The sequence below is a fragment of the Schistocerca americana genome, chromosome 7 (assembly GCF_021461395.2).
Source record: "Schistocerca americana isolate TAMUIC-IGC-003095 chromosome 7, iqSchAmer2.1, whole genome shotgun sequence".
NCBI lineage: Eukaryota > Metazoa > Arthropoda > Insecta > Orthoptera > Acrididae > Schistocerca > Schistocerca americana.
The window spans coordinates 122,850,771-122,870,670 of NC_060125.1; the positions used below are offsets into that span (position 1 = coordinate 122,850,771).

At 43.3% G+C, this 19,900-nt stretch overlaps 1 protein-coding gene across 1 annotated transcript in view; it reads left to right on the plus strand.

Annotated features, from left to right (window-relative positions):
- The first annotated feature begins 6,673 nt into the window (after positions 1–6,673).
- The window catches only part of LOC124622650 (myrosinase 1-like), a 94,827-nt gene continuing 81,600 nt past the window's right edge, over positions 6,674–19,900 (plus strand). Inside the window, exon 1 of the mRNA XM_047148428.1 lies at positions 6,674–6,800. The gene's annotated coding sequence lies outside the window, so the exon portion shown is untranslated. The remainder of the gene's footprint in view (positions 6,801–19,900) is intronic.

The following is a 19,900-nucleotide window of genomic DNA, read 5'->3' on the forward strand; positions in this document are numbered from 1 at the left end:
ATTACAATCTGTTTATTGGCTAACAATACGAGCGCCTGACCACCAATCCGTTCTGTGAAAACTGCACATCAATATCACTTTCCATTTCCACATATTTGCGGTGCAAGTTTAAGGTGATTCACCCTATATATAACTATTAAAAAGTGCTATATGGAGTGTCTGAATCATATACAGCAACGTTCCGACTGTGATGTATAGATACTATTTGCAAATCCGCATTAGTAAGCAGTTTTTGCATCGCCACGTAACAATAATAGCATATACTTGTTACGTAAGCTCTCAGGTTTGCTGAAGTGTGTGATGTGTTATACACAGAGTGACATGGTTTGAGAGCACTATGTCAGCAATATCGGTTTCCCGTTGATCCCTAACACCTTCCTGCTGCAGTCAAATCATTTACAGCACGTGAGATTGGGACGACAGAAGACAATTTTCGTGTCTCCTACACTGTCAGTTCTGTTAGCACTTGGTCGCAGTCCCCTGTGCTGTTTGTTTCTCCACTATACCGTCTGTGGTACGGTCTGTTCGTCACTGCTTGGTACTTTGTCGCACAAATCGCGGTATTTACCATCAAACTTTTTTTTGCTGATTATGATAGACGCCATTAATTTATACACAGCGCACGTGGGATTCACATACCATTTTACCTCACAAAACTACACCATAAATCCACATTTACGAAGCCAGTCTGCTTCGATATCCATCTAAAGTTTTTTCTATGTGGAGTGTGGTGTTGAGTTGGAGGTGACATTTCATATATACAGCGACATCTAGGGTTATACTATACGATAAGACAGTTGGGATTGAGTATTTAACTTGTGTGACCTTCAATTTTAGTGTAATGCTTACGTAATACATACGTATTTCAAATCACAAGCCGAGGAGCGGGAACCAGTATAAGTAACCAACCTATAGATTTTATAAAGCGACCAGACACGTGATTGACCATGATATCACCTGGTTGGATATCTCTACAGAATGGATCACGTGTTTGTTCCTTGTGCAAGGCTGATTATTACCTGATGACCTGCGTCTTTCTTTCCAGCTACTCTGTTATGTAATATGATTACGTCACTTCGGCAATAATTGGTAATGCCTCGCCGCTACTGCTGCTGTAATCACGTTATTTTCAGTTTATTATGAAGTCGGTACCTTCGTTTCTGCAATCCGACCCCGCCACGCAGTGACTCTGCAATGCTGAGGTGCCACACCATATAATGTTTAGAGCAATTTTGTATCAGCATTGTTTGTTGCAAGACCTAAAATGGACTATGTGGTCGAGGGCTTGATATTAAGCGCATATTACAGCTGGGACAGTCTCAGGGGTTGCAGAATCTCTGCCTTTTCCGCTTGTCATCCACAAATTTTTCTGTAGAACACGACGACTTCCACATCAACGTCTATATAACTATGCGTTATGGAGATATCATCACTTTAACAAATTTTGGGGCATTTGTTTTGTGGTGGCTGGCGGTGACACCACATGTTTGCCATTTATAGCAATGGAAGATATCACACAAAGTCTTGGGTTAGGCGTTAGGCGCATCATGATGATTCTTTGTGTCTGCAAGGCGTACGAATTCGAATTTTCGTAGCGATTTAGCTTATAATAACGATAAACATGTATTTTAAAGAATTATTCGGCAATATTTAATTCGTGCATGCAAAGTTTGAGACTTCGCGCCTCTCACTGTTACCGTCTTTGGTCGCGTGTTTGCAAGCTGCACACGTTATTCTGTTCTGTATGTAATATTTTAGTAATAAAAAAACATCTTATTCTTTCCTTTCTTTCCTAATAACACAATTGCGTTGCGCGCCTGTCTGTAGTGGTGTAGTTGGTCACTGGTTTTTATTTACGGGAGCCATACTTTGCGGAAATGCCAATACACAGATGGAATACTCATTTTACGTATTTAACAACATGACCAACGTCGTTGACGTATATTTTAGAATATTGTGAGCAATAAGATTGGTCAAATACCGTCTATAAAGATTTTAGGGAAACTTCTGACTAAAAACTGCAATTATTTATATGGCTTACGATGGGTTTGTGTCATACGTAATTATAGTAAGAATTGGCAATGAATGACTTCGTTTATAACGCTTCCAGTGAATATCACGACGCTTTGTCTTTGCTCCTCCTAAAATGGTACTTGAGAATTCTAACTGCTGGAGTATTTACTTTGAGGGTGTCTTGTATGTAGGCCTATTTAGTTAAATTCAGCCAGTCTACTTGCATGCTTAGATAGCGCGTATTTTTTCCGCTGTTACAAGTGTTTTCAGGGTAGTTTTACATCAATTTGTTAGGCCTACCTTGTAAAATGTTGGGACATATACTTAAGACGTTTGGAAGCAGTAATCTGACGAAAATATGTATATAAAGAAATTAACTCTTTGGATTGCAGAATTTTTTTTGCATTATTGTGACATCAAACACCGTTTTTTCATGTATTAACCTCTACTAAGAATGTAAACTCACACTTTTTCGCGCTGAGGACGTATTTTTTTACACATTATATAGTTTTTGCAACGTTTTAAATGGAGAAAATAATTAATTTACAGCCCTGTAGCGTTTTCTAATTGTAGTTTTGTGACATCTTATTAACTAATTGAGTCTTGTAGCGTTTCACCTTGCATTAAACTCAAAATATTGCACTTTTTGCCTGCCGACTATTTTGCAGGCATTTTAGAATATTGCTACAAATTAGCTGTGGAAAACAATTAGTTTATGACTCACGAACAGATGTGTTTTATACTGTAGAGCCATCTGTTGATAACGGTGAGAATGGTACAAATAAGGAAATGTTGGATTTTAATTATTTATAACGAAATATGCTATGTGCTCGTTCCAAAATCCCATGGCGATGATATGCAGCTTCAAATGAAAGTTACCAATGTGAGGACTGGTGAGCCAGTCCTGTAACGAACTTTTGGAAGCCAATAACGCAAGCAAGGGTAAAGAGCAGAATCGCGGAGTGCGAAGTACAGCAGCGTGGATCGTAGAGGTCGGAGCATGGAGGTGGTGGATGAGGGTGCTTCATGCAAAGTTTGCAGAACTGCAGCGGTGCTACGTGGCTGGATGTCGTATTTCCTGGAATAATCTTGAAGATAATAAAGTGCTGATGCTGACGTCGGCGAAACATGACAAGCACACTGCCTGAGCACTGCAATTGAAAACTCATCTGTAATACGACCCAAAAGGTCGTTTGAAGGGTGGCTCGTGCGCTACTTCTGATCTCAACCCATACCTGGCAAACCCCCCCCCCCCCCCCGCCCTCCACCGTGACCTAAGGAGTAAAACCGCTGCGCAAAACACTGAGAGAATGGGACCTCTTACCTGATCCCCACTATACTCTCCGACGATTATTATAGGGGGAGAACAGAACTGCGATTCCATACTTGCCGGTCGTCGCTCTGTTACAAGCATAGCCAGCTGTGCTGCGGTGTCTGCGCCAGGATGTGCGTGGGAGGGTAACTCCTTAGTCCCGCCGGTAGTCCCCGACCAATGATGCGGAATTAAGCAGAATGTTGTAGGGCTGTGTTCTCAGATAGCAGGCGCTGATATGAACGGGTTATGATGTTCGTGGTGCACAATACAGCGACAAAACCTTGGAAACGACTGTGTCTGCCTTCACGTCCCCCACGCAGTCCAATAACGGGCTGCTGTCACATCCGAATACTCCACAAGACTGGATGTTGCACAGCTCGTCTGGCTGGCCGAATAGAGAACCACAATGAGGCCCCTTTCAAACCGTCACGTGCTGTTAACGCTGTCTCACATCAGTGCAAGACACCTCATGTGTTTTTCACATGATCGCTCAAAATCTGAAACTGTTGATCCCCCTTTGAGCCGTGCTCTCTCCCAACTAAGCGTTTTCGTGAACTTCCCTGTCTATCGGTGTTTGGTTTCCCGCCCCTGTCGCGGTTACTTCGCGGTTCTTCTTCCTTCTACGTGTGGCAGCAGTGATGTGTATCGATATTTGCGCCGTGTACAAAAATGGCTCAAATGGCTCTGAGCACTATGGGACTCAACTGCTGTGGTCGTAAGTCCCCTAGAACTTAGAACTACTTAAACCTAACTAACCTAAGGACATCACACACATCCATGCCCGAGGCAGGATTCGAACCTGCGTCCGTACCAGTCGCACGGTTTCGGACTGCGCCGTGTACCATTTTTGGTTTGGTGCATATAGTTTCCGGCAAGGGAGTCTGGAGGGAGTCGATCGGTTGTTGCGGACGAGGGAAGTTATCGCCGCGTGGTGCAGTCGGTTGGGGCTGCTGGCAGCCCCTGCACAGTGTCGGAGCGTGTGTGGAGCTGTCCGATCGCTACGAGCTTCGTGGTTCGCCGACCCAGGACGTCACAGTTGAGCAGTGGTTTGAACTACCCAAGTCACCTTCATTCATGTTGTGGTGGTTCGCTTCGGTGGTTTGCTGTTGGGGAGGTTTTCTGGTGAGCAACACCGAGTGGTTCTACTGCTGAGATTTAGCCGCCATGCGGTGCAATTAACTGTTCAGTCGACTACGATTTGAGTGCACCAGTGGAATTTTCTGCCTGGTGGCTGTTAGTGTTCCGGTTACCTGCCCTGGCCACTAATGTAATTTCAGGCAGCGTCCTTTCCTCACCTGTTGTCACTGTCCAACATGGTGTGTAATTTTGACAGCTAATACAAACTCCATTGTGGATTATCACGTTTGTAACATTGCCGGTTCGAGTTGTCATGTTCTGATTGATGGGAAACAAGTCGTCGTGTCGGTCGGTCCGTGACTGTCCCTTGGTTGGGTTCCAACGGATCAAATATGGTTGGGCTCACCACCTGTCTCACCTAAGTGAACGAGGGCAGACCGACCTCCCTGGAGGCCTTCTGAGTGCCACCGGTTTTTAATTATCTGTTGTCAGCTATTTTAAATTTTAGACTTATGGTTATTTGTTTTTTTTTCTTAAAATTTTGCAAAATTAATTTCTAAATTTCTCTTTCAAGCTTAAACACTGCGGCCTTCTGCCTTAAAGATTATGGTAATATATTTTAAAATTTTGAAATTTAATTGTGGCCCTCAGCCATTTGTGTTACACCTTGCTTATGTTGCTTTTTTCGGGGTTTAAAATTATTTTATTGCTATCTTAATTGAATTTTGATTTTTTTTTAAGATTTCTTGTAGGCCTTCTGCCTTTAAAGGTCTATGGTAATATATTCTAAAGTTTTGGAATTTAATTTAGCCCTCAGCCATTTGTATTCCACTTAGTGTATGTTGTTTTTTTTAATTAATTTATTGCTATCTTAATTGGATTTTATCTTGTTAAGATTTCTTGTTAGAGGCCTTCAGCCGTGAAAGAGTTGCATTCGATAAAGATTCGGCTATGTGCCGCTTTGGTTGTAAAGGTTATTAAATGGCAATAAATGACAATTAGAAGCAGAGACTGACCTCAACCCTTGGCCCATTCCACAATCCTATTACCTGTTCTGCCCAGCGGGTTTAGCGGGCGTGTCACCCTTATCTAGCCTACCATACCTGACAACGTCACTTATCGAGCGAAACTAACACGTTCTGGTTGTCATTGTCTTTATCACAGAGAACTGCAACTCTAGTCAGTTATACATGACGGTGATGTGTATATGTACTTATTCACACTGACATCAGACTACGTCTACTGAGTACTCATTTGTTTTTTGTAGGCAGTGTAGAATTACCTCAGCAGGTGCGCGTCATATTATGGGTGTCAGAAAGACCATTCGCTCAGCACATGATGAAACAAACAAAACATGCAGATTAGTACTTTACATTAACAATCAACTCATACATATCCTAATTCTCCGATAAATTATTGTTAAAAGTAGACTATTAATCTTTTCTCCTTTAAGCTTTCAATTTTAAACTACCACATTTACTCGGATTACGAAAAAGGTGGTGCAATGCTCAAGAAACATATTTTTTATGCATTTCGATCCACCATAACATATGTGTTTTTCAATTTTCAAATTTTTCAGTTTCCAAAAAAAGGGAGAAGCGGCGGTCCTCAGGCCAGGGACTGGCGAATACTGCTGAAGCGACAGTGATGTGCCAGTAACATTCACCTTCTTTGTCGGGAAGAACCTGATCCTTTTCTCACAGAAAGTAAATTTGACTGCATTATTGTTATTTTCAAAGCACGTGAAAAGCTTTAAAAATTCTTTATCCATCTTACATGAGTTGAAATATTAAAAATGAATATCCCGCATTAAAATACAGGAAATTTTACTTACAAAAGGACTTGTTATTCAGTAAACTACTCGCGATTCTGAAGCGCCTCTTCAGTTTTACCATACCTGGTGAAGTGTATTTGGAAACTGTGGCAAGTGGATTACTTGAGTATATTTGATTTGAAAACGTAGACAAGTGGTATAGGCGAGGCTCAGTGAAGATCATTCCAGAAGAGGGTGATCTGGCTGCAGGTAAAACGCAAGTGACTGAGCGTCACGTGTTAAACCTATCAGTAACTTACCTCTCTACTGGTCTTGAAGACGGACCTCGTAATGACACTGCATTTGTTTCGATAAATATCGGTTAAGGTACCCCTTTCATGTCTTTGTTATCTGATAAGAGAACGGATATTACGCTTCGCTTACAGTACTGAGATTAAAGACGTATATATACTAGCAGTTCCATGTGTTTTCCGCAGCCTGTGAAAATGATGTTACCAGCATTTTTTGCAGCCGTGTTAGCTGTTAGCCTTGCGCAAACAGCTGTCAACCAGTTCCCTGATGGTTTCCTCCTGGGAGCTGCCACCTCTGCCTATCAGATAGAAGGCGCCTGGAACGAGAGTGGTGAGTAAACTGCACTTACCATCACCAAAGTAGTTTATCTGAACACGCTAATTACACTTGAGAGAAGGAACCGCGTCATCGTCTTAGGCCAGCAAATTACTCAGTACATAAAGCAAAACGAGAAAAGAATTTCGCTAGAGTGTTGAGTAGCAGATAGTACAATTCCAGCTCATTTGCCACAGACAAATGTTGCGTAGCCAGTGGTAGAACTGTACTCCACAGAATGGTATTACTGTTCGTTTTCTAACGCTTAGTAATGAAGAAAATATTTTCTCATGAAAATGTGAAGACGTAGTAAGTACATTGCACCCACTGTGTACTTTGTTTTAAAGAATATGAGTTAACAGAAGGAAAGGAACTTCAGATTGGAATTTATTAGGTTTATTGAATTGGTTTGAAATAATTAAAACAGTACGAAGAGCAATGCAAATAAAAATGCAAAGCATTCAATGATTAACTTCTGCTTGGAACTACTTGTCACGAAAAAATGAACAAAATTCTTCCAAAACGTTTATCACTGATTTCCTATTTTATCAACGATATTTAACGCTTAAGTAAAAAGGGAATTTTTTTGTATTACAGTTCGTCTACCTTTGGCCCAATTACCTAGATTTGGCAAGACATGAACATAGCGTTAATTGGTAACAAAGAAATAGAGAACGTTGATTCTAAATATACAGCTAACAAATGACTGGATGCGTTTAACAGATTTTAAAATCAATCTTTATAACGATAAGCATCACAATACCAAAACATTCTCAAGTTAACAAACAAAAAAGGAAAACAAGGAGGTAGCTTGGCTGTAACATAGGTTTCGAGTATGAGGCAGAAAACAGTCAGAGGATACGTCAGCGCACTTCAAGAAGCCCTGGTGTGAGATATTCAGTGCGTACAGCTAATCTTATATCGTCACATTGACTGCACTGTAAGTTTAATGTTTGTCTTGTAAGTGGAACTAAATGTAACATACACACTCAATGTTCAGCAAAAAAACAGAATACCTTGAACGACTAGAGATAGGACGTTCATATTTATAGGAAATGTACATTAGTATGTTCTGAAAAAATGATTAACATTCGAATCAAGTTGGGCAGCGGGTTCAAGTTCAACATTGATATCGTTGTGCAACACCACCTATCGGTAAAGTAAGTCTTCGGCTCTCGTTGTCGCTATAAACCGAAGGTAACGGATCAGTTTGATTTGAGTAGACGTGCTGGATGCCTCGCAGACGTATGCGCGAATCGTACCGTCAAGTCATTGAGTTTGAAACAGGGCGCATTATTGGCATGAGAGAATGAGCTGCATCCACCTGGAAAGTTGCTCTACTCGTGTGGGAAGAAGTATTTCGACAGTGCAACGAGTGTGTGCAGATTGGTTCACGGAAGGCCGCAAAACACGACGAGATAGGTCACGTCGGACCATCCAGACCACCTCCCGAAAAGCTTGACACCTCGTACGAAAAAAAAATGGCTATGAGCACTATGGAACTTAACATCTGAGGTCATCAGTCCCCTAGACTTAGATCTACATAAACCTAACTAACCTAAGGACATCACACACATCGATGCCCGAGGCAGGATTCGAACCTGCGACAGTAGCAGCAGCGTGGTTCCGGACTGAAGCGCCCAGAACCGCTCGGCCACAACGGCCGGCGCACGCCTCGTAATAAATGGCATTGCAGGACAGAGCTGCGTCCTCCTCGGCTCTAGTGCAACAGTCAAACAGTTTAACACATTGTATACTACCAGGGACGAAAGTCCGTCGCTTTTTATTACGGCATGGGTTACGTGCTCATGTCCACTTCTCCGACTGCCTTTGGCGGATGTGCAGAAACATGCTACACAGCAATGCTGTATGGAACGACGTCACTAGGGACAGGAACGGCATCAGACAGCGTTTTGGGGCCAATTCAGGATCTCCTTGTTTGAAAATGATTGCAGCATTTTGGTTTGTGACCGACATGGGGAGTGGCATCAGAGTGCCTGCTTAAGGCCCTATGAAGTGGGGTGCTATCGGGTGCAACCGAAACTTACAGTTGGTGAGTGTCCAGCGTGGCCTACGTGAATGGCACTGATGAAGAGTACTGGAGATGCTCGAACATGAAATGTAATGCGGAAGCTTTTAAAATCGGAATTGATCATAATTTATCCTATCTTCTGTGTGACGCAATCACAAAACGTTTTTATAACTGGATCTTCAGAAATTACAATGGAAAATATAAAAAAGAAATTATCAGCACAGAATTTAAAAACTGTACCTCTTCTTCTTGACAAAGCATGCTTTAAAATAAAATATGGTCGATACTCGTGGATCAGCAAGTGGTACCTGTAGTTTATGTAAGATACGTTACCATACTAATTAAAAGTTGAGGGTTATGCACATGTATAGGTTACATAGCTTCTCTCTGCGGTCATAGGGCTACAATGCGCGTCATCTGCATATAACTTAGAAACGTTAAAACAGTTTTTTTTTTGTAGATACAATTCTGCATAACAGTGTCACTGTTCACATACGACAGATCTGCGAAATAGTATTTGATTTAATCCATATTTTGTAGCTATGAAAGCGACCATATGCAACACAGGAAGCATGAATAATAGCGCTTTCAGTCACAATTTTGCTTTATTGAATTTCACCGTGGATTTCGGAGCGTGTGGGTCCATAGTCAGGTGTAAATCGTCTTGATATGTTATTTTCTTGTGCTCTTGAGTGAGGTGATGTGAAATGTACATTCCTGTTATGAGAAGGTTAGACGTAAGGTTTTGTATTTCGCGAATGAAATGACGATAACAGTGACAAACTTACCGGACAAGCAGCTAAGAACATTTTTAACATTTTAATGCCAGCATAGATTGGTTTATCCTTTCTGTAAAGACGCATCACGTTACATTAAGGATAAAACAATGTTTGCTGGCATTAAATCGTTAAAAATGTTGTTCCTTGATTTTTCGGTAAGTTTATTATTGCGTTTCAATGTTTTTCGTTATGTTGTCCGCCATTTGAATCGTGAAATACAAAACCTAACAAACTTTCCCGTAACAGGAACATACTCGTACATTTCGCATCACCTCCCTCAAGAGTAGTAGTCAGCAATGTGTTAACACGATTTACAAGTGGTGATTGACCGACAGGGTCCGAAGTGTATCGTGTAATTCAATAACACGTGATAAAATTGTGGCAGAAGACATCATTCAACGCGTTGCGTCTTCACGAATTCCCGCGGTCTATCAGTGAAGAATAGTATCAGTGTTTGTTGGTGCCTTGGCTTTGCGACTTGACCCATTCTAACAAGGGAACCTCCCCATCGCACCCCTCTCAGATTTAGTTATAAGTTGGTACAGTGGATAGGTCTTGAAAAACTGAACACAGATCAATCGAGAAAACAGGAAGAAGTTGTGTGGAACTATGAAAAAAATTAGAAAAATATACAAACTGAGTAGTCCATGCGCAACATAGGCAACATCGAGAATAATGTGAGCTCAGGAGCGCTGTAGTCCCGTGGTTAGCCTGAACGGCTGGGGAACGAGAGGTCCTTGGTTCAAGTCTTCCCGCGAGTGAAAAGTTTACTTTCTTTATTTTCGCAAAGTTATGATCTGTCCGTTCGTTCACTGACGTCTCTGTTCACTGTAATAAGTTTAGTGTCGGTGTTTTGCGACCGCACCGCAAAACCGTGCGATTCCTTACAGTTCGGAAAATATTAATTGACCTTGTTATTGAAGTCGCGAGCTATATTTGCTGGTTTCATATGCCCACGGAATACATCTCGCATATTTAATGCACTCTTGTCCAAAGTAGCGAACAGTCAACTGCCATCCAGGGAGCCTCGTTAGCAGGAATACTCTCTCTTCCGTGCGCTGTAGTCGACTGACGTCGTGTGTTTCGATGTTTGTTTAGGTGTAGCGTCCCCATACTACGGCGCAGTTACCTCGCATCGGACGGACGGACGAAAAATTAAACTTCTCACTCGAGGGAAGACTTTTTTTTTAATGGAACTAAAAAAAAACAAGTGCCACGGCCACTCTTCATCCTATAACAAAAAAATCTGGGCCACTTCAGGCGTTGGCTCCTGACTAAACCTATCCCAGAGAGCTGCCTATATACCAGGGGAAATATGGGAAATCAAGGTTAGGGCTATCCTTACAAACAAAACAAAATCTTCCTTTTTCTTAATTTTATTTTTATAGTTTTTTTTTTTTTTGGGTTTTGTAATTGATCAGAGGCCTTCTGCGCCCCGCTGGTAATATGTTGAGTCACGTCTTCTCGAAATTGATGTGTTCCGTTCAATAGTTCAGAAATGTTCATTGGGACTTGAACCAAGGACCTCTCATTCCGCAGCTGCTCACGCTAACCACGGGACCCCGGCGCTCCGGAGCTCATACTATCCTCGATGTTGCCTATGTTGCTCATGGACTACTCAGTTTTTATATTTTGCTTATTTTTTTCATAGTTCCACACAACTTCTTCCTGTTTTCTCGATTGATCTGTGTTCAGTTTTTCAAGGCCTATCCACTGTGCCAACTCATAACTAAATCTGAGGGGGGTGCGATGGGGAGGTTCTCTTGTAAGAAAAGGCACACCGCACATTTCAACAGAGACTACGGTCCCATACTTCCATAATCACATTATGTACAGAGGGGTCTACCAACTGCGCCACATTCAGCTACCACGTGCGCCACATACAAAATCCAAGGCGATCGAAACAGTTTCACGACTGGCACGCATGATTTGAGGTAACAGTCACTGCACAGTGGTCCATCAAGGTGGCGGGGATGACATCGACAGTCAAAATCCTATCACGCAGTCAGTTAAATGAAATCTGTCAAACGTATCGCTGTAAGTAACAGCAAAATAGGGAAGTTTGGTAAGAGTCGGATCTGTACAGATCCAAACATCTTGCAGTTTTAAGGAACGAATTAAATCTTGCAGTTGAAAATCACCACCTTTCAGAACAATGTGTGGATTTCTGCGTAACAAATAAACCACCTCTTTCTTATAAAACGGGGGACAGTCCAAAGTGCATCCGGTATTCGACGGTGCATAAAGGAGAATGAAGGTCAGGTGAAGAAAAAGTACACATCCTTCCTTTTCCATTACCCAGAATTCAATCCCTTCATTGGGAATTCCCCCTTAAAAAAATATTAAACTCAATGTAAAAGCTAGGAAGAGGAAAGCGAGTAGATTGTAGTTGTTTTAGGAATAAAAGATACGCACAGGAGTCGTAGATAAATTGGCGCAATGAATCGAGCCACGGTTCCCATTCCACTCTATTAACATTCAAAGAAAGAAAGGATAAGCCTGCATACTTTAACGACAAGAAACAAATTTCTATGTGCTTACCAGCTTAATTACGTCATTAATGTTTGTCAAGATCCACTGACGAATGAGAAGGTCAGGGGCTTACATCCCCGCCTCTAGAATCTTTATGTTTCTTCTTTTCACGAGCCACCGGGGGCTCAGGTTCGATGCGTTGTTGACAGCGATTACGAGGCAATATCGCAACGGCAGTTGGGGACATAGACGCTTCTTGAACATCAATCAAAGCAGTTGACGAACAAGGAGCCTCAAAGGCCCACTCCGCACTGTTGGATACCTGCAATTCATATCGATGAAGAGAAGCGTCAGGCATCACAACATCTGGGTCGACAGATAGAATTCCATGGCCATCAATCGCCTCCAATGGAGTAAGACTGGTTGGTCACACCGGCGTCATCTGAATGGGTGACATCAAGGGAACAGATGATTTTAGCGGCGCTCAATTTGCTGCTGTTGAATCATTCGAATATCAGAAGGCTCAACGACTTCCCCGCCTAAGGGTGGTTCTCGAGGAGTTCCCTCAACCGGTGAAAGACTTCTAGGAGAAATAATAGAGACATCAGCAGATTTTTTCGTAACACCATCAAGAATACCGGACTCACCACTACAAGACACATGAGTCGAAAAACTAAGTTCGGTGGTGAGGAGTAGATACATGCGACTCTTGAGATGCACTCTCTTATGCTGCACTGCGGACGCTACTGGGTTGGCAACAATTTCAGGACCGCGCTGCAAGGGTAAAGGTGCGCGACCCTCTGCTTCCATTGCACCTGGAGAAGGTTTGGCACCAACCTTTTAAGCAGTAGAAACGAGACCAGGTAACGACGCTGTTCAAGTGAGACTTCAAAACAAATACCTGCAAATTAGATCTAAGGTGACCACTGTCACTGCAGAGAAAACATGTTCCCACTTCCCCGTTATACGTTATGTGAATGCTGCAGTCACAGACCTGTAGATGGATAGGAATGCTACAATTGAATCCCATCTCCAAAGAACGGATTCGTCAAAATAAGGGAGCAATACTTCCTTAGGTGAACTGTCGACAGCTTGCACGGGGGACTGAATACTCGGACACTGATATAATCCCGTTCCGCATTTGTAAGAAGCACCGTACTTTTTCAACCATCACGAGGCTGAAAGGGAATTTGAGAACCATGAGGCACGCTCCAAACCTCAAGAACAACCTGAAGAAGCAGATAACACCACGGGGTTGGTTTTTCTACCGTATGTCGGTGGCGTGTCTTTTAAGGTGGGCAGAATTTTCAAGAAACACCGGATTAAATGTGTTTTCCGGCCTCCAGCAGAAGTGAAATCGATGCTGGGCTCTGTTAACGACAACCTCGGCCTGAGGAGACCAGGAATATACAAAATCCCGCGCCAGTGTGGGAAATCTTATATTGGCCAGACGTGTCGTACGGTCAAGGACAGATGCGACGAACATAAACGTCACACGAGGTTGGGTCAGCCAGAGAAATCTGCGGTTGCTGAACATTGCCTTGACACGGGACACGGCATGAATTATGAAGAAACCAAGATCCTCTCGCATGCTTCCACATACTGGGACTCCATCATCAAAGAGGCGGTCGAAATACGTATAAGCAGTGAGCTAATAAACAGAGACACAGGGTTTCAGCTGAGCAAAGCCTGGGAACCAGCCTTGTCGGCACTAAGGAACCGTCAGCCACAGATTAGCAACCGCACCGAGTCAACGCAGATGGGAAGCCTTAGCGTATATGCTTAAATCGCGCGCCAACACCTCGCGCGCGCAACGGGGTCCGCCGTTCCCGGCCGCATTTCCCGCGCCGCGGCGCGCTTCCGCAGACCGCGACCCGTTTCTCCAGCAGAGGACTCTGGTATTCGACGCTGTCTACGATTGGTCTTCGATGACGTTATGCCCCGCTGGCGCCTGCGCTGTTCTAGTAAGCCAGCATATAAATTGGCGCGTTTCTCAGCGACGCGACAGTAGCACCTGAAGATGGCGGGCATTTGTCTCGCTGAAATATTGTGCGGCTTCTACAATATTATCCGGCGTAAATCCCGAGAACCTATCAAGCACTGCAAATATAGACTATAAGAAAGTATTGTGAAAACAAGACATTATACTTATGTGTAGCCGGCCGTGGTGGCCGAGCGGTTCTAGGCGCTTCAGTCTGCAACCTCGCGACTGCTACGGTCGCAGGTTCGAATTCTGCCTCGGGAATTGATGTGTGTGATGTCCTTAGGTTAGTTAAGTGTACGTAGTTCGAAATTCTGGGGGAGTGATGACCTCAGATGTTAAGTCCAATAGTGCTCAGAACCATTTGAACCATATGAACTTATGTATATCTAACGAAAAGTAAACGCCAAGTGAACTAACGTAACTTCCATTCCTGTCCAGCTTCATTTAAATACTATTATGTTAAGACAATATTACTAAACTAATTGTCCCCATGATGTTAACAGTGGTTGAATATGTATGGGGAACGTAATGTTAAAGCCAGTATGGATGGAACAGGGTGAGCATTGTATAAGAGAATATATTCACTAATACGGTAAAGTTCAAAAGTCCTACAGAATACAGGTTTCTATAAGAGAACTAAGTGTTTCACATCGCGCATTATATTGACATGTCTACCAACCTAATCATCCACTTCCAAGAAACGAATTCGAGACTATCCTCATTACGCTGCATCGTGAATGAAAATGGTTTCTCACAGACGGTACAGTTTGTAAGTCATATTATTTAACTTTACCTAAGAGTATTTAGTACTGCAAATTTCGCGGTTTTTTGCCAGCACATTCACCCACTGTCACGCACCGCGACCAGATTATCTTGCTAACACGATAACTGGATGCACAATATCCTTAATGAGACATTCGTCTGTAAACGTGTTATATCTGAAACGGTACTCATGCCTTCTCCCATGCAACACATTCTGACTCGCGCAAGGCCGGAATTCTCAATTGGTTGTGTATATTTCAGAGGCTTGGTCTGAAGGTGGTTATAACGATCGAGACCGCTTACAAACACTATATATAAAATAAATTCCAGATCTCGACTGTTACTTTTCGAATCACGTTCTGATTGAGGCGCAGCAACCCAGCAGGACCTCGAATTGAATACGAGGGTTGCCAAGAAAGTAATGCACCGCCTTTTTTTCTGTAACAATTATACACACGAAAGAATGGTGTTTTATCTACACATCCTATCGTACCATGTAATCTGCATCCCGTTCTGTGGCCTTACTCCAGCGTGAAACGAGGGCGTGTGTGCCCTGTCGGTACCCAATCCTGGTCCTGGTGGCGGAGCCAGTGCTTCATTGTGTGACTCACCTCCTCAAAATGTCTACCCGGGTCGTAATGCGTATGACCTCGCCAATGGCATCAGCTCGCTGCAACATGTCAGCCGAGACAGTCGTGGTTGGTCTCCCTGACCGCTGTAAACCGTGGACCTCCGCCGAACGGCCGGCCGCTGTGCCCGAGCGGTTCTAGGCGCTTCCGTCCGTAACCGCGCTGCTGCTACGGTCGCAGGTTCGAATCCTGCCTCGGGCATGGATGTGTGTGATGTCCTCAGGTAAGTTGGGTTTAAGTAGTTCTAAGACTAGGGTACTGATGACCTAAGATGTTAAGTCCCATAGTGCTCAGAGCCATTTGAACCATTTGAATCCGCCGAACGGACTTCTTATGACCTCACCCTCGATACCCAGCGACTAACGTACTTTTGTCGACAGCAGACGCTATACACAAGCGTTTGTGAATATTCCAAAATGGTTCAAATGGCTCTGAGCACTATGGGAGCTAACATCTAAAGTCCCCTACAACTTAGAACTACTTAAACCTAACTAACCTAACGACATCACACACATCCATACCCGAGGCAGGATTCGAACCTGCAACCGTAGCGGTCGCGCGCTTTCAGACTCAAGCGCCTAGAACCGCTCGGCCACCCCGGCCGGACATGAATATTCCTCACAGTTTGTTTTTCTGCAGTGAGAAATTCAATGACGACACATTGCTTGTAACGTACATCACCTACAGACGCCGTATGAAACTCTCCTGAAGCTACTCTATGTATCGGAAGTGCCGGAAACTTCGCGCTCACTCAGGAGGCATCAAATAATACATACGTAACGTTTCGCATTCGTAGCATTGTTTGAAGAGCGACCTGTGGTCTAGGGGTAGCGTGTTTGATTCATAATCAAAACGTCTTCTGTCCCGGGTTCGATCCCCGCCACTGCCTAAATTTTGATAAATAATCAGCATTGGCGGCCGAAGACTTCCGGCATAAGAAGTCAGCCTCATTCTGCCAACGGCCTTGTCAAAGAGGGCGGAGGAGCGGATAGAGGTACAGGGCACTCTCTTGTCCTAGGGGTGGGAAATTGCTCCTAAAGGCGGAAGAATCAGCAATGTTCAATGACATGATGATGCAGAAGGCAATGGAAACCACTGCATTAAAGACACGTAACGTGTATCCACAGGACATGTGGCCTGTAATTCAAGAAGTGTCATGATGATCTCTCCATTGGCAAAAAATTCCGGAATAGTCCCCCATTCGGATCTCCGGGAGGGGACTGCCAAGGGGGAGGTTACCATGAGAAAAAGATTGAATAATCAACGAAAGGATAACGTTCTACGAGTCGGGGCGTGGAATGTCATAAGCTTGAACGTGGTAGGGAAATTAGAAAATCTGAAACGGGAAATGCAAAGGCTCAATCTAGATATACTAGGCGTCAGTGAAGTGTAAGGAAGACAAGGATTTCTGGTCAGATGAGTATTGGGTAATATCAACAGCAGCAGAAACTGGTATAACAGGTGTAGGATTCGTTATGAATAGGAAGGTAGGGCTACTGTGAACAGTTCAGTGACCGGGTTGTTCTAATCAGAATCGACAGCAGACCAACACCGACAACGATAGTTCAGGTACACATGCCGGTGTCGCAAGCTGAAGATGAACACATAAAGAAAGTGTATGAGGATATTGAAAGGGTAATACAGTATGTAAAGGGGGACGAAAATCTAATAGTCATGGGCGACTGGAATGCAGTTGTAGGGGAAGGAGTAGAAGAAAAGGTTACAGGAGAATATGGAACGAGGAATGAAAGAGGAGAAAGACTAATTGAGTTCTGTAACAAATTTCAGCTAGTAATAGCGAATACCCTGTTCAAGAATCACAAGAGGAGGAGGTATACTTGGAAAACGCCGGGAGATACGGGAAGATTTCAATTAGATTACATCATGGTCAGACAGAGATTCCGAAATCAGATACTGGATTGTAAGGCGTACCCAGGAGCAGATATAGATCACAATATAGTAGTGATGAAGAGTAGGCTGAAGTTCCAGACATTAGTCAGGAAGAATCAATACGTAAAGAAGTGGGATACGGAAGTACTAAGGAATGACGAGATACGTTTGAAGTTCTCTAACGCTATAGATACAGCAATAAGGAATAGCGCAGTAGGCAGTACAGTTGAAGAGGAATGGACATCTCTAAAAAGGGTCATCACAGAAGTTGGGAAGGAAAACATAGGTACAAAGAAGGCAGGAAAAATGTGAAGACATCGAAAAAGATATGATTGTCGGAAGGACAGACTCAGCATACAGGAAAGTGAAAACAACCTTTGGCGACATTAAAAGCAACGGTGGTAACATTAAGAGTGCAACGGGAATTCCACTGTTAAATGCAGAGGAGAGAGCAGATAGGTGGAAAGAATACATTGAAAGCCTCTATGAGGGTGAAGATTTGTCTGATGATATAGAAGAAGAAACAGGAGTCGGTTTAGAAGAGATAGGGGATCCAGTATTAGAATCGGAATTTAAAAGAGCTTTGGAGGACTTACGGTCAAATAAGGCAGAAGGGATAGATAATATTCCATCAGAATTTCTAAAATCATTGGGGGAAGTGGCAACAAAACGACTATTCACGTTGGTGTGTAGAATATATGAGTCTGGCGACATACCATCTGACTTTCGGAAAAGCATCATCCACACAATTCCGAAGACGGCAAGAGCTGACAAGTGCGAGAATTATCGCAGAATCAGCTTGACAGCTCATGCAACGAAGCTGCTTACAAGAATAATATACAAAAGAATGGAAAAGAAAATTGAGAATGCGCTAGGCGAAGATCAGTTTGGCTTTAGGAAAAGTAAAGGGACGAGAGAAGCAATTCTGACGTTACGGCTAATAATGGAAGCAAGGCTAAAGAAAAATCAAGACACTTTCATAGGATTTGTCGACCTGGAAAAAGCGTTCGACAATATAAAATGGTGCAAGCTGTTCGAGATTCTGAAACAAGTAGGGGTAAGCTACAGGGAGAGACGGGTCATATACAATATGTACAACAACCAAGAGGAAATAATAAGAGTGGACGATCAAGAACGAAGTGCTCGTATTAAGAAGGGTGTAAGACAAGGCTGTAGCCTTTCGCCCCTACTCTTCAATCTGTACATCGAGGAAGTAATGATGGAAATAAAAGAAAGTTTCAGGAGTGGAATTAAAAAACAAGGTGAAAGGATATCAATGATACGATTCGTTGATGACATTTCTATCCTGAGTGAAAGTGAAGAAGAATTAAATGATCTGCTGAACGAAATGAACGGTCTAATGAGTACACAGTATGGTTGGAGAGTAAATCGGAGAAAGACGAAGGTAATGAGAAGTAGTAGAAATGAGAACAGCGAGAAACTTAACATCAGGATTGATGGTCACGATGTCAATGAAGTTAAGGAATTCTGCTACCTGGGCAGTAAAATAACCAATGACGGACGGAGCAAGGAGGACATCAAAAGCAGACTCGCTATGGCAAAAAAGGCATTTCTGGCCAAGAGAAGTCTACTAATATCAAATACCGGCCTTAATTTGAGGAAGACATTTCTAAGGATGTACGTCTGGAGTACAGTATAGTATGGTAGTGAAACATGGACTGTGGGAAAACCGGAACAGAAGAGAATCGAAGCATTTGAGATGTGGTGCTATAGACGAATGTTGAAAATTAGGTGGACTGATAAGGTTAGGAATGAGGAGGTTCTACGCAGAATCGGAGAGGAAAGGAATATGTGGAAAACACTGATAAGGAGAAGGGACAGGATGATAGGACATCTGCTAAGACATGAGGGAATGACTTCCATGGTACTAGAGAGAGCTGTAGAGGGCAAAAACCGTAGAGGAAGACAGAGATTGGAATACGTCAAGGAATTAATTGAGGACGTAGGTTGCAAGTGCTACTCTGAGATGTAGAGGTTAGCACAGGAAAGGAATTCGTGGCGGTCCGCATCAAACCAGTCAGTAGACTGATGACCAAAAAAAAAAAAAAAAAAAAAAGAGCATTGTTTTCAGATGAGAAAAAAATTGCTGTGCATTACTTTCTGGGCAATCGTCGTACATGCTAACGGCTAAATCTCGAAGAATCGCTCTTCGCTCCGGGCGCTGGATGCGACCAGGAGCTCTGAAAAGAATAGAATCATTACGCGCAAAGTGATACTTGTGAAGCGTGGGAGGGGCCGTGTGCTGTGGTGGGTGCAGCAAGTGGGGCAGTGCTCGGTGGCGCCGGCCTGCACGGAGCTCCGCCGGCGGAGTACAGTCGCGGGCTGGGGAGGGGTGCGTACCGAGGAAGAGCAGCAGCGCTTCCTCCCGTGCGTGAGAGGCACGTAGTTAGTTCACCTGTTGCTTGAGTACACGCACACATCGCTCAGCTTCTCCGTTCCACTAAGGATGAAACGGATTGGTAAGGTGAGTGATACCATTTGCTGTATAAAACAGTCTTGAGTCGTAAACTGTGGTCTGTTGTCTGGAACCAACTGTTACGGCAGAT